This window comes from Hibiscus syriacus, unplaced genomic scaffold (genome assembly GCF_006381635.1).
Source record: "Hibiscus syriacus cultivar Baekdansim isolate YM2019G1 unplaced genomic scaffold, ASM638163v2 tig00116989_pilon, whole genome shotgun sequence".
Lineage (NCBI taxonomy): Eukaryota > Viridiplantae > Streptophyta > Magnoliopsida > Malvales > Malvaceae > Hibiscus > Hibiscus syriacus.
In genome coordinates this window covers 2,150,872-2,166,092 of record NW_024063508.1, presented here as the reverse complement: position 1 = coordinate 2,166,092, position 15,221 = coordinate 2,150,872, and positions in this window count along the sequence as shown.

The following is a 15,221-nucleotide window of genomic DNA, read 5'->3' as shown; positions in this document are numbered from 1 at the left end:
AAAAAAATTAATTTATGTTAAACTTAATAAAATAGGAGTAATTGTATGCTTAATGGGTAAGGAAATGCAAAAGTAGAATAGGGAACTTGCCTAGAAATTTTCTAACTTCGTTAAGCATAGACTGTATACAATCACGCACACACATATACAAAGGGTCTTATTCTAAGGAAACATTCTTAATATCCTGACTTGTCTAGCATGTTGAAGCCAACTATTTCTTAGGGCTGAAATTTTATCCAAACATTATTGCCTTGACTCAACTTTTTCCATAGCATATTTTCTATTAATCATTATAAGTTTTGGGGTGTGATAACCCCTTAAAATGATGTATTTTGTGCCTTTTTACTTAGGTTATTGGTTGTTTAAAATATCATGTCATAACATTTAGCTGTATTTAGGGCCATGTAATTGCATTTAGTGGTAATATTTTGTTACAACATTTATTTGTCAAAAACTGATGTTGCTGAAGGAGAAAGGTCTTGTTTCATTGGTGTTGTGAAGGTGAAGAAAGTAAAGGAGAATCAATGATTCATTATAGCATTCTGGATTATGAGATCTGAAGGATTGTTGAAGATTATGAAGATGAAGATTGTTACAGTAATTTTATATAGTATTCCTGGGTGAAAATACTACAACATTTCTGCACAACATTTGGGTACATAGAAAGACAAAACAGCTAAAGATATTTTACTGCCTTGCTATCCAACCACACATGAATACCCTTCCAAGCTATCCATTTTAAGACCACTTTCCAGTCTGACCTACCCCTCACATCAATAGAATTATATCAAAGGGTACAAATAGAATTTTGGACATAAAACCCTAAAAATTACTTTAGTATAAATAGTTCAAGATGCCCTATATTTTGGAGGATGACGAGTTTTATGAGATGATAGAGAAAAGTTGAGAGGCGATCACTCTTTCTTCTTCTCTTTTTCATTGTGGTGACCTACATTGTTTGATCTCCAAGGGGATAAAGCTTGTTGGCCTTTGAGAGAAGCAGTGGTGCTTGGGTGGTTCATGACATTCTACAATGACTCTTGGCTTAGGTGTTTTCTTCATCCCTTAGTTGTTCTTTATTTTCTTTATCTTTTGCTGGATATGGGTTGTATTAAATGGATGATTATGGATGTTAGTTACCCAACCATGAATTAACTTAAGTTGGCTAGGGTTTATCTAGGATGAATAGATTTTCTGTTTTAAATTAATGCTACAACATTTCTAGTTTATATACATACTTTGTTCACTGTTTTAATTCTATAGCTTAGACTTCTAATAGCTTTCGAGAGTTAGCTATTTTCTAAGTTTAGATGCCTAATAATGAGAGATTTAGGTTAGATCTACGTGAAAAATGGGGCCGAGTTGGGTAGTAAAGCTTAATCCGCCTTAGAGATAAGGAGAGGATTTTAATGACTAAAAGGGGTAGGACATAGTCATTATTATTATGTTGTAGTTTACGCTGAGTGGTATTTGCATAGCATATATTCATTATCAGGTTCCTTATTAGAGATATCCTAGGAACACTTTAGTAAATCCTGTCAAGCAACATATTAACTGGAAAATGTTAAGCATTCATTGAGGACAACACATAGGATTCCAAGATAGACCCGATTGATTATCCATCTTGAGAGTTCCACATATGTGAGGTCGTATGGTTGTCTTATCTAATACACTCAATTCTCAACTAAATTTTGCCATAATATTCTTTTATTGTTTACCTTAACACTTTAGTTAAACTTTTTCCACATCATTTTCGTACTAATACCCCTTGCATATATCATTTTTCCACAACTTTTCTTTCTCACTTTTTCATACCACACTAACTATACTTAGATAATTTAATATAGTGTATAAACTTTACTCGAATTCCATTCAATCCATGTGGAGACGATACTCACTCACTACTATATTACTTGTTCTATTGTGTATACTTGAACATCTTTGTGTGCCATAGCATAATACATCACACACGCTAAAGTGCTCCCCGATTCAAGTCCTTATCCTTTTTTACCTATGCGTGAAAATCATCACACGCTGAGTATAACTTAGTGAGGTACCATAAACAAATTAAGGTGATATAAAATAAAAAACAACTTAATAAAATCAAAACATAATAATTCTTTATATAAAACTTTTGAAAATCACAAACCGACTTTACTCAGTCATTTCCTTATCTTTAAAACCTGTCAAAACCAATACTTTCATTTTCTTTTAGAATTCATAATAAAACCAATACTCAATCATCATTTATGAATTCTTTTAGAATTTATACTAATTTTTCCAATTAATTCAAAATGGTCCTTTATGTAACACCCCAAACCTGATTGGGCATAAAGTGCTACACTAGGCTATCGAGGCAACCCATGATTTTAAAAACATTTTCATTTTATTTTTAAATATATCGAATGATATCATAATAAAAACATAAATAAATGTTATAAAAACATTTTACAAAACCACAGCTTCATGACACATAATATAAAACTAAAATAATACAACACTGAGTTTAATAAACTGAATTCATGAGTAAGGTTATATAAATACACATGTCCACTAAAGCTATAGTATAATACTCTGTCAGATATGTTGAAAGTGTTTCTACGACGGGTGATATAAAATAAAAAACAACTTAATAAAATCAAAACATAATAATTCTTATATAAACTTTGAAAATCACAACCGACTTTACTCAGTCATTTCCTTATCTTTAAAACCTGTCAAAACCAATACTTTCATTTTCTTTTAGAATTCATACTAAAACCAATACTCAATCATCATTTATGAATTCTTTTAGAATTTATACTAATTTTTCCAATTAATTCAAAATGGTCCTTTATGTAACACCCCAAACCTGATTGGGCATAAAGTGCTACACTAGGCTATCGAGGCAACCCATGATTTTAAAAACATTTTCATTTTATTTTTAAATATATCGAATGATATCATAATAAAACATAAATAAATGTTATAAAAACATTTTACAAAACCACAGCTTCTGACACATAATATAAAACTAAAATAATACAACACTGAGTTTAATAAACTGAATTCATGAGTAAGGTTATATAAATACACATGTCCACTAAAGCTATAGTATAATACTCTGTCAGATATGTTGGAAGTGTTTCTACGACGGTGCTCCACAAACGGCTCAAGCTATTGTCCTACCAAAGGAAAATATCTGAAGACTGAGCTTACAAAACCCAATAGTATAATCACTAATCTAGAGCAGTATAAGTATTTTATAAACATAAGCATGTTGAAGGCATGGTACTAAGCAGTAGATGCATGTATTACCTAAATCAAGTGCTACATACTTAAGGCTTTTCTTCTCATTCACTGAAGTAGGAGTCTCACGCATCCATTTGTCGTGTGTTAAGGGCCTCGCCATGAGTACACCACTGAAGGGTCTACTGAAGGGTCTCTAACCCTGATGACTAAACATGCTACACATTATCTAAATGTGACATTGATACTCATGTGTATCATCTGAATACAAACCTAACATATTGTACATTATATGAACATAAACCTGACATGTCGTGCATCATCTGAATGTAATTCTGACATACTGTGCATTACATGAATGCAATTCTTACTAGTATCTGGTCTCTCATAGTCTTCAAACACTAGTTACTAAGGGAACCCCGGTGTCTCAAAGCCTCAGCGTATTTCTCACCAACATACTGAATGATCTTATGGTCCTCACATAATTATCATGTAGATCGCTAATGGATACCAATGTCACATAGCGTCAGTACAATTCCCGTATAAATTGAAGCATTGGTTTTGTATCACATAGCCTTCAAGCCAAGATTTAACATATCTAACATATTGAACTGATGAGACTATATATGCATGACTGACAAAAACAGACATGGGATAGGTCTAGTGGTGTGGTCAGAGAAATTTACGTGCATCTCAGAGCAACACTCTAGCCTACCTTGAATATAGAATAGACTAGAGGTAAGAACCAAAATTTACGTGCATCGGAAGCTTACCCAACTAAACTGAACTGACATAACTTCCCATGCATATTTAAGGCCCATAGGCCATATAATACTGACATCACTAACCGACTTCTTGTGAGTATTTGGGTCTCATATAACACCCTAAATTTTGGGCTAGTAGTTTCAGGTTTTTCCAATAGGTAAGTGAACCTTATAGATTTCATGATTTAAGTGTTGGGTTTAATTGGGTTGTATTTGGGCCCAATTAGCCAAAAAAGGGTACTTTTATATATGAGAAAAATATGAATGACTAAAAGTGTAATTAGACCATTAAAAGAAAGAAGATGATATCTTTTGCTTTTAAGGGGGTTTTGGATGTGGGTTTTCTATTCTCATCTTTTCTTCTTCATTTCTTCTTCTTAAGGTAACCATAGTTCCAAGGTAAGGTCTTGAACCTTTTTCTTATCTCATTTTCTTTCTAAATGCCCACAACAATATCATTTTTGAATATTCACGATTTGAGTTTTATTTTGCAAGAAAAAAAGGGGTTTTAATAATCCAAAAAATCGAAAGGAAAAATGAGATAACCTTACCAAGAAGAATACGTGACCATCGAAGCCTTCACTCGTCTCCGGAGAACCAAAACGCCAAAGGTGAAAATCGTAGATTTACGTCGTATTATGGGGTTTTAGGTTAAAATAATCTTAAATCGCAAAGTGTTATCTCTTTATAGAGAGAACCAAAAAAAGAAATGAAGAAAATCGACCTAAATGGTCAATTAAAATGGTTTAAATACCCCTCCCCGAATGACGTCTTTTTGGGGAGGGGCCTGTCTGTAATTTGATAAGGGTAAAACCCTTTCCGCAGTTATTCAAGTTTTATAAATTTACATTATGGTCACTAATATCAATTTATGAGCCTTTTAATTCGGTTTTCTAATTTTGTTTTATTATAATTTAATCACTACTTATATATGTATATATATTTAGTATAAAATACCATATTTAGTCCATTAAGCTTTAATATTTTAATTTTGATCATTAATTAATTAATTAACGACAAATTACACTTTTAGCACTTAGATTTATGACATTTCAAATTAGATCCTTTAATTTTGATATTTTACAATCTTAACCACTGATTTTTATAATTTTCATTTTTGTTTATTAATGTTTATATTTTGCAATTTAATCCTATAGCTTTTAACTCCTTTTATTTTGACTATGTAATTGCAATTTATTACCTTTTTTATTTCAATATGTTTAAATTATTACGTTAATTATTATTATTATTTTCATATTAGTCATATAAATATATATATATATATATATTTATTAAATATTAATATTTATTTATTTTTAAATATTAAGAAAGGGCAGTCTTAATATAACTAGATGTCCTATTCTGGTATTTTAAATAAATAAATATTATAAAAATTATATATATTTAATTTAGTTTTATTTAAATTATTTTTTTAGAAATATTTATTACATTTTATTATTATTTATTTATTTTTTAATATTAAGAAATGGGCTGTCTTAAAGCAACTATATGTCCTTTTCTGATATTTTTAAATGAATAAATATCATATTTATAATAACTTAAATATATATAAATATTTACTTTACTTTTATATTTTATTATATTTTCTTAAAATTATCTTAATAAATTTGCAATAAAAGGATCATAAATTAAATTTACATTCGAATTCTTAGACTTCTACTACTAGAAACAATTTATAATCGACAGGGACCAATTTTGGGCGTTGTGGGGGTGCTAATCCTTCCCCAAACATAACCGACCACGTCCCTTTTTATTATTAAAAAGAATGAATTTTTGGTTAAACGCAGACCATTTTATCTTTTAACTGATGTTTTCTTAAAAACACTTTTAAAAGATAATTTTTAGGTATTCGACCTACCTAACCCAAAAGGCCGATGGCAACTCCCAAAACATTTCAATAAAAACCATTTATCCACATTATTTTTCCCGCCAAGTAAAATTTCATGCCCGAACGAAAATCGGTTACGACAACAAGTATTTGATAAGATCCGTGTAGTTGAGCATATTAGGGTTTAAATTTAATTTCATATTAAAAGATGTTTTAGGGATTAAAAGACCCTAGTTAACTCTCTAAAACTTTAGTGCATGATTTAGAATCAAGCTATGGATTTTATGAAGATTTGTAAGTGTTTCCCAAGCCTAAAATATCCATTTACGGGTTCGAGTATCAATATTGGGATGAACGGTATCGATATTGGTTAAATTGAGGCAAAAATTCAGGGGTTTCGGGCTGAAGTATTGATACTGCCAAGAGGAGTATCGATACTGTCCCTACAGTATCGATACTTAGGGTGTTAGTATCAATATTGGGCCCCAATTTCATAACAAAATGATTTTTTGGTACCGATACTCATAGGGGTATCGATACTTGACCCTCGGGTATCGATACTAATCGCTTTAGAAGGTCAAATTTGACTCGTTTAAGGTCCCTAAGAGCTAAGGACTATATGTAATAGAAATTAGTCCCTTAGGGACTTAAATGACCAAGTGTACGTAGAAACACTCGAAATAGTGGGTTAAATCAGATGTAACCATATTAAGCGTAATACGGTAAAATATCTTTGAAAAAAGATGAATATAAATAGTAAGAACTGAGAATCATCCAAGAGTAATCCGATAAGCGGTACAATGATTACGTCAGATTCAATGGTCACAAACGTATGAGCTTTGTGAATATTAGTGAACCCAAGAAAAGTAAGCCATCCTTGTTAGTTCAAGAATTTTTTAAGAGAGTTATGATAAGATCGAATAGAGTACTACTACTCAGAAGTAAACCCAAATAAGATACCGAGATAACCAGTTCATTAGATAAAAAGTAAGCCTTCAACTAACGTTCTAGATGAGAGTACAAGTGAGATAACAACTAGTGTAATGTTGACTTCACTTTAGTGAGCCTAGCTTTGTTAAGGTATACCCAGGTTACCTTAGTTGCCCTAGTGAGGCATTACCAATGTGCGAGGCAGTTTAGGGCTAACTAGGGTGCGATAATTGAATGCTCGAGAGGAGTGGGTTAGCAATGTCAAAATTATATGGCCTATGAGCCTTAGATCTGCATGGTTAATTATATCAGTTCAGTTAGGTAAACTTTCGATGCACGTATATTTTTTGTTCTTATCTATAAGTTTTTCCCAATTTAAGGTAGGCTAGGTGTTACTCCGAAATACACATAAATTCCTCCGACCACACCACCAAACCTATCCCATGTTCATCTATGTCAGTCATGCATGCATAGTTCCATCAGTTCAGTATGTCATCCATGTTAAAGCTTGGCTCGAAGGATATGTGAGACCAAGCCAATGCTTCAGTTTGTACGAGAATTATACCAATGCTATGTGACATCGGGTTCCCCACAGTGATCTACTTGATGGCTACGTGAGGACCAGGACATCATTCAATATGTTTTGTGGAAATTACGCCAATGTTATGTGACACTAGAGTTCCCTTAGTAACTAGCGTTTGAGAGCTATGTGAGACCAAATACTAGTTAGATTTGTATTCAGATAATGCCCAGTATGTGAGGTTTACATTCAAATAATGCACAAGAGTATCACTATCGCATTTAGATAACGTATAGCATGTTCAATCATTAGGGTTAGAGACACCTAGAGGTGTACCCATGGCGAGGCCCTTAGTAGAGGATTAAGGGAAATATGAGACCATTACTTTAGTGATAGAGCAATAAGCCTTAAGTAGGTAGCACTTGATTTAGGTTATGTATGTACCTACTGCTTAGTGCTATGTCTTTAGTGTACTTATGTTTATGAAATTCTTATGTTGCTCTAGATTAGCGATTATAATGATGGTCTTTGTAAGCTCAACCTTCGGATGTTTTCCATTGGTAGGTTAGTAGCTTGGGCAATTCATGGAGCAACGCCGTAGCACAACTTTCAACATCTCTGACAGAGTATTGTATTGTAGCTTTAGTGGGGCATATGTATTCATAGAACGTTACTTATGTATTTGAGTTGTAAACTTCACTATGTATTATTTTGATTTAAATTATGTGTCACAGAGCTCCGATTATGTTAAAATATTTTTAAAATAATTATTTATGTTTTATTATGATACCATTCAATATGTTTGAAAAGAAAATAAACTAGTTTTGAAACTTAGGGTTGCCTCGATAGCCCAATGTGGCACTTTAGGCCTAATCGAGTCTAAGGTATTATATTTAGTGGTATATGAGTGTCAAGTTGAGTTGATCCTAGGACCTAGTGGTCAATTTTAGTAAGGCGTCAGTGAATACACGCCTTTAGGTACCTAAAGTACCTATATAAGTCTGGAATCCTGATGATGTTTCATTTTAATCTACTTTGTAGAGTGTTGCGATGGCTGATAGTTTCGAGGATATGATGGAGAACCGAGCCTCTTATCCAAAGAGTGTCAGTGAGGAGTTCTTGCCTAAATCAGAGGATCAAGGGAGTCAGTTAGACGGAGGAGTCGCTGGGGTGACCTTCTTCAGAAGTTTGACCTCCACTCTTAGGGAGATATTGGATATCATTCCTAGAACGTAAACTGTTAAGCCAACCACCAAAAGTGCGTTAGTACCATCAGAGACCCTAGTAGAGAGACTAAAGAGGTATAAGACATTCAAATTTTATGGTTCAGGAAGTGATGATCTCATTTTAGCTGATTAATGGTTTAGGGAGACCATGAGGACTCTGAGACAGTTTCATCTTACCCCAGAGGGTAAGTTAGAGTGCATTACCGCTTTGCTCAAGGGTGATAATATTGATTGGTGGGATACTGTAGAGATGGCTCTATAACCAGATGTACCTACATAAGATCGATTCTTAGATAAGTAAGAGGTAAGAATATCAGCGAGGCGCACATAGATGGGTTGAGGATACATTTCTCTCAGTTGATCAGGGGGATCGCTCAGTGTTCGAGTATGATAGGGATTTTCTCTATTTAAGCCATTACGCTCCAAAATTAGTTACGAACGAGTCCTTAAGATGCAAGAGGTTCCTTGAGGGACTTCACTTTGATATCCATGAGCAGATTGTAATATACCTACCTAAGGTGTTTTCATAGTTGACACGGCAGGCTAAGGCCATGGAGAGGGTGCAAACTATGAGGAAGAGATTGTTGGGTGAATCAGGTAGCCCAAGTGTGAGGACTAATGTTCCAGTAGACCGATTGTAGTCAGTGGCTGAGAAGACTAGATGTCCGCTTGAGCAGAGTAGAGTGACATTAGCTTTGTCACTCCAGCCAAGTTAGAGGTCAGACATACGGTCTCGCAGAAGACCGCTAACTTCCCCTTCTGTAGCGAGCTTTGGAGGCTTTAATAGAGTTTTGAGGTATCTAGAGTGTGAGCATTGTGGAAAATCATCAAGAAAGGTTCTTCAAGCTTTCTAGGATGTGTTATGGATAGGGATCCTTGGCACATATGGTGAGGGATTGTCCTAGTTTGGTTGGCGGTGGTTCTATGCTTAGAAAATAGAGTAGATGGGTGATTTAACCTGTTTATTGTTCGATGATGGTCAATCTCGCTTGTCACATAGTAGAGGAGTAGGGTCAAGATTTCGATGATGCATATGAGATGCTAGGTATGTTTTCAGATGTTTCAACTTTTCATGTTGCCTTAGTAGGAATGAGTGCATGTATTCTTTTGTGGTGTTAAGTGAACTAAACAAGGAAAGTCTTCGTGTAGAGGATCTTGGAGTGAGAACACAAGTGTCGAGTAGGTCGACTTTAGCATATTAAGCAAAGTTATTTTAGATTTTCTTGGAGGGTTCGTGTGATTGACCTGTAAAAAATTTTGAAATCCCAAGTTCAGTGTTGGAGATGAAGTTCTCCACAAGAGTTAATAATACCAAGTCGCTTTAACTAGTATGTCAATCACTCTATTTCCCAGAAATGTCAGGATGTACCTTAGTCAATGCCACAACACTTCAGTTGCTAGCTGGGCGCAGATGCCCCAAGTACTCTCGATAAGTAAGTTAACATGATGTATGTTCCGATGCAATAGTTCTAAAATCCCACCTTATGTACTAAGAGTACTAAAGTTCAGGTAGTGAGTTGTGAGACTTGAAGTGCTGAGATTCCTTTGATTTTGTTAGTTTGCATTCATGCACGTTCGGTAAGTGAATCAACTAAGTAAACAAAGCCTCGTTAGTTATGTCTTCATGTTGGTATATGAGTGCAAGCTATATACAACACATAGCAGTATACAATGTTACATATTATCATATTTTAAGGTGCTACAGATTCAAAAGGGATCAAGTTTGTTAAGCGCCGTATGACTATCGTCAGCTATCATCGATTAGCTCAATGGTGGTAAGCGTTAACGAATGCAAGATGTAGAATCTTAGAACCCCTAAGTCAGATTTCCACCGTTTGAGAACTCCACTTTGTGTTATATACTCTCCAGGAGAGTCAAATGTTTCAAGTTTCGTTAGATGAGTGGTCAATTTTTAGTTGTAAGTATGATGTAAGGCTATCCAAGCTTCTTCAATGATGGAGAAGTTGACAGCCTTGTTGTTTCCCGATCTAGGAGAGACACCAAATGGCACACTTGAATTAATAGGCAATATGTATAATTAAAGGAAAGAAATGATTAATGGAATAAGAAATGAATGAAAGAAATGAAATGAAGGGTAAGAGATGTTATCAAAGGTAGACTGCAGAAGTGTTGAAGAACTATCTTCAATGGATCATAAATTCGGCCTCTAAATGATGTTGTTGGATGCTTGCCTTGATGATGATTGAAGGATGTCTTTATGGTGATGGAATGGTAATAGAGATGATGATGTTGTAGGCATGAAGGTGAAGGAAGATGGTGATGGTTTAGGTAGTATCTTAAATAGGCCAAAGAAGAAGAAAAGCTATAGAAAGCTTATCCCCGATCTCTATAAACTTAAGTAAGGGGTGGTATGTTGGGACTTGAACCCTCTAGTTATAAGAATTAGGAACTCAAAGTATATAGGAAAGGGGTTGACACCACAAACTTAAAAAACGTGCTTAATCGATATAGTTCTTAAAGAACTTGAAGAGAGAATTTCTCACAAAGAGTTTATATTAATCAAGGGTTGAGTTACAAATGAAATGCCAAAGCATATTTATAGTTTTCAAAGGGTTTAGGCCTAATAGATACATGATGGTTCGGTTATGGATGAAACCCCTTTGAAACTACATGATTTTTTATAATGAAAATACATGATTTTAATGAAGATAAATGCTCTTGGCCGAATGGTAAGGTGTTGGTTCGGCCTAAGGATGAAAATCCCTTGGTGTTTTGGCACCTATTTGATGTCACATAGAGTGCGCATGTTTGAATGATGCACATGGCATCCTACATGAATGCACATGAGTCTTCTTCCAATGCTTTGGTTAGGTTGCAGCCATAGGATAATGTCTTGAAGTCCATGGGCAGCCTAGAGATGAACTAGCTTCAAGGTAAGCTAGGTGAGTGTCTTGGTAGCTAGCTAGGTGAGTGTCTTGGTAGCTAACTAGGTGAGTTTATAGCTAGATGAACTCAAGCTAGTTAGCTTTGGTCTTCTCAGCTCCTCAGCTACTTCCAGCTACCTTTAGTCCACTTTTCAGTAATTTGATCCAAAGCTCTCCTCCAGCTAAGTTCAGCTACATGCTAGCTGCTTTAGCTAAGTTGAAGCTCCCCAAATGATGAAATGAGCTGCCATAACATTCATGAACTAGTGTGAGTTGTTGTGCTTGTCCTTTTAGCTAACCAAGCTACCATAATATGCCTTGCTTTGTGTTTCACCTATAAGAATCAACAAATAAATAAAGTAAGCAATGTGTGAGCTCATTTAAGGTAAAATGCATGTTGCCGTGAGGTGTTTGAGTGGTATGAGTTATGATTGATCTTCTAGAAGCTAAGATAACATGTATATAAGCTAGATAATAGGCATAGGACGTTCATGATCTTTAAGAAAACATGTATGAGCTAGAAAAGAGATGCATACATGCAAATGAGCTAAAGAAACATGGATTTAAAGCTAGTGAGCTAACGTAAACATAACATGAGCTAGAATAACATGACATGAGCTAATAAATGAATGAATACATACTGCCATGATATGTAAATGATATGCAAACATAATAAATAAATCTAAAACATATCTAAAAATAATATAAAGCTAAGTAAAGATGTGGAAACATATATTATGCATGAAAATCATATAGTATGCAAGTGAATGATAACATATGATTATTCGAGCATAGTTTAATATGCAAATGTATGCTCATAATAATATATAGTGCATAAATGAGTAAATAAATATAAAGTATGGTAGAACTCCCTTATATTGAACTTGATGGATCTTCAATGATGTGAGTATGTCATGAAGAAAGTTGGTGCTAGACAGGATCACATCAAAGTACCTTAGATGCTTGATTAGGTGAGAAAAGATTATGTAGGATGCAAGGTATATGAGAAATGGTCAGGTTTTGAGGATGAGTATTGAATTAGAGTAGTGCAGCAGAAGCGTAGAGATCAACCTTGGTTGAGAATCATCATCACCTTCTTAGTAGTTGGTATCGAGACAATGTTGGCAAGTGTCGTAAGATCTCAAGGTATGGCATGATGAGTTGTCTATGTTCAACAAGTAAAAGAGGTTGTTAGGTTATGTAGTGAGTTAACTCAATTGAGTGAGGTTGTTGGGTTATGTAGTGAGTTAACTCAATTGAGTAAGGTTAGCCATAAAAGGGATTTAGTGATAGGAGTGAATCTTGGAGAATATCATCCATGTGGAATGTACCGAGTGTATAGTGTTAGATAGCAAGAATGTGATTTAATTAGCTTCGTACTTTTTGAAAGTTTCCAATTGAAGTTTGACGTTGGTAGTACCCTTATAAAATCGTAGACTGATTTGGTGAATTTTCGAGTCGGTTGTCAGTATAGTTGTAAAAAGTTGATCTGACCTGTAAAACTAACTGAAATTGACTCGAGTCAAAATTGCTTGTGACCTAAGTAGTGGTGATCCGAAACCCACTCGAGTCGAAACTGGTATTGACCTGAACCCGAATTGGACCTAGAAATTGTGGACCTAAGCTCGACTTGCATCCGATCTGAGAACGACTTGAGCCCAAATTAATCCGAAAATATGATAACTGAACCCGACATGAATCTGACTGATATGAACCCGAACCCGAGATTAACCTGGTAAATAACGGGTATTACCCTACCTGTTTTCAACCTGACCTGTAATTGACTCAACCTGTAAATTATCCAACTTGTTGTTGAACAGATCTGATATTTACCTGACTTGATATTTACTTGACTTATAAGTAATAATTTACAATTAATATAATTATGTTATTTTAAATTTATTATAAACTTATGATAATTAAATTAATATGATTACTTTTTGAAATTTAGTTCTTATATTAATTATAATTTGTATATTATAAATTTGGTTTTTATATTAATTATACTTCTTATATTATAAATTTTATTTATAATCATTAAATTAAATTTAGTTAGTCTTATTGAACATGATTTTATTAGATTATATAAATTGGATTAAAATATTCATAAATCTAATTTACTTATAATGTGAAAATTGATTTATAATTTAACTTAAAATTTTAAAATAAATATATATAAGATGAAATTATGAACTTATTAAAGATTATAAAAATTAAATAACATAATATTTTACCACACTTTAATACAATAAAATTAATAACTTGAATAACATAACAAATACTAAAAAATTATACATAAATAAATAAATTTTATCACACTTTAATACACTAAAATTACAATAAACTCAACTAAAAAATAAAATTTATGTTAAAATAAATGCTCTTAGATCTTATAGCTAAGGTTTTACAAGGCTAAAAGCCTAACTTTACTACCAGAAATTTCATCATCTAGCATTTATACCTAAATGTTGCCGACATGTTTAATTATTGGGCAACTTTCCAGCTTTAAAAGCCAAAATGCCACCAACATAATTTAACATGAGTAAATATTTATATAAGAATTTACAACGTACAAAAATTGATTTAAGTTAGACCAACAACAATAATTTACAAGGCATCAGTGGGCAACAGATAACAGTAACCAACAAGCATCACTGTATCAATTCAGCAAGCATCACTGTATCAATTCAGCAAGCATCACTGTATCAATTCAGCAAGCATCACTGTATCAATTCAGCAAGCATCATTGAATCAATTCAGCAAGCATCTTGCATTCAGAAAGCATACAATCAGTGGTAAAGTCAAAGGGAATTCGATGGGCAACAGTGTTAAACATTTTCGACTTTACCAAACCCTTACAAATATCAAGCAATATCAAGCAGAATCAAACAATATAAAACAGAATCAAGCAATATCAAGCACAAACTATTGCTTGTTGTAAGGCACCCTACAAAAAAATAGAATTATTAATGAACTATTTGAAATTTTTATTAAATAAACATAATAAATATAAAATATTAAGTTACATTTGAAGAGAATATGAAGACAGAATCTTTCACAACCCAATTTAAATGTATTTACTTAGCGTAAATACTCCCTACAAAAGTAAAAATAAATAAATTAATAAGCAATTACAAATATTAATCAAATTAACATAAAAAAGTAAATAATATATTTAACTTTAAAGGGAAGATTCAATAACTATAGTAAGATAATCTTCATCCTTTTCCTTCGGTTCGAAACCATACAACCAATTACTAGTTGTTACAAAAACCTCAACATTTTTAGGTAAGAGTTTGGATCTCAATTTGTTCAAAATTTGACTCCCATACTAAAGGAAAAATCAAAAGCAACTGAAGTAATTGGAATGACCAATATATCTCTCGTCATGCGAGAAAGTACCGGATAAGAAACACTTTTTATTTTCCAATACTCCAAAATATCAAATTCAGTATCTCCAATACGAGGGAGAAGAGGCAAACTAATGTAGGAGTTAACATATGATCGTCCACTCCTTAAAACTGCCAAATTGGCATCAAAATTCTAAAATAAATAAAGAATATTAATAAATTATAAAAAAAATTAATTACACTTAATTAATCGAAAAATTATAATGATTCAACCACGCACTGAATAGGTAGTGAATAAAGTTTTGGTTAAAGTTGAACTGAAGTGACACTCTCAGTTAAAACTGATAGTAGCTTTATCCCATTTTCTCCACTAATTTCCTCCGACATTCTTAAGGGATAGGGTGTAAATAAATAGAATTTATATCAATAAGATTATATTTATATTATTCAATTTATGTTGATTTAAATT